Genomic DNA, 1,704 nt, shown 5'->3' with positions numbered 1-1,704 from the left:
GAAATCAAAATTTCAGTGTTTATTATTACTTATTTTAATGATATTAGATTAATTTAGTATTTTTTTCTTTCTTTTGTTATGATTAGGTTTAGCCTAGATTAAGTTTAAGTTTATTTTTAGATGAAAACATAAAGATTAATTCACAATGAAATGTTTATCACTAAAATTGTGTATTTAGATATTCTTTGTGATAGTTTCTAATTCTCTATAATATTTCTCATCATCAATCTCTCTCAATAAATTTAACCCTAAACCCTAATTGAGACTAAATCCACTCAAACCAAACTAATTAATTTATTAAAACTAAATCCACTCAAAACAAACCAATTAATCTAGATGACATAAATAATTTAACAATATATATATAGAGAGAGAGAGAGTTAATATTATATCTATGTGTTATATTATTTATAAAATACATATTATAAAAGATACATGAAATTGAATCCTTAGGGTTGATTGTCTATCTAGTGTTGAACATGTGGAGAACCCTCTTAAGGTGATGTTTTAAGCAGTTTTTCTTTATTTTCTAATAATAGGTTTCACAATAATAATTTTTTACTAATTTATTTAATTTTGATTTTTAAATTAATTTATTCAATAAATTTTTATGATATTTTTTCATTTCTTATTGTACTTCATTTTTGAAATAATATTTTTATTATAATTTATATTTTTTTTAATTATATTGTTCTTTACAAGTTGTGATTTTTTGGAAGTTTTTCTGGTTGATTTTTCTAGTCTAATTTCTCTAAAATTTGGCAGGAATTCATCAAAACTACAAGTTCGATGGGTATCCCCTCCACAATAGAAGTACCCTGGGGTTTTTCAAGGTGTTGAATCCATATATACAATCAAAAATCTAGTTTAACACAAATCAAGATTTCACCACATTTTTTTCCACCAAATTCTGACACCGACAACTTCAAACTTCAAAAAAATCGCACTAAAAACAACTTTGTTCTTTTAACTCATACATTAATTGTTTTAATATATTGGATGAGAATGAACCATTGAAAGCCGAATCATTAATAATCATTGGAGTCCTACCGGCTGTGTGCGCCTTTCTTTCCAAAGCATAGTGAGAAACATATATATTACATTATATGATTTAGAATAATATTTTTAATATCATGCAATTTTGATTTATTTTTCGTTTATCTAATATAAAACACTTTAAATCTCTTCCTAAAAGTTGAATCATTCATAACCATAGCAAAATGCCCACCGAATACGCTTTTTTCCATATAAATAAATAAGTAAATAAAGTTAGTTATATATATGATTTTTTTTTTTTTTATTTATATATTACCACAATTACATATATTAATATGGTTGATATATTTCATACATTGATTTATATATAGAAGGTGGAAAATGTCGCCAATGAATGTATATTAACTATATTAGTAAATGTGGTTGTGTTAGTGATAGCCAATATGTATAAGGTAGATTTATTGATCATGGTTGACAAGAGTTGATGAGGTTGATCAAAGTTGATAAGGTTAACCATGGTAGACAGTGGTTGATCATATCCAACCATTGACAATGCCTGATAATGGTTGACCATAGTCAACCATTGACAAGTTGACAATGGTTGACCGTGATTGACCATTGTCAATGGTTAACAATAGTTGACCATGCTTGACCATGATTGACCATTGTTGACCATAGTTAATGGTTTACCATGGTTGATAATGCTTG

The sequence above is a fragment of the Pinus tabuliformis genome, chromosome 1_2, assembly GCF_031772625.1.
Source record: "Pinus tabuliformis cultivar Carrire ecotype Pingquan chromosome 1_2, CPIR1, whole genome shotgun sequence".
Lineage (NCBI taxonomy): Eukaryota > Viridiplantae > Streptophyta > Pinopsida > Pinales > Pinaceae > Pinus > Pinus tabuliformis.
This window is presented reverse-complemented; position numbering follows the sequence as displayed.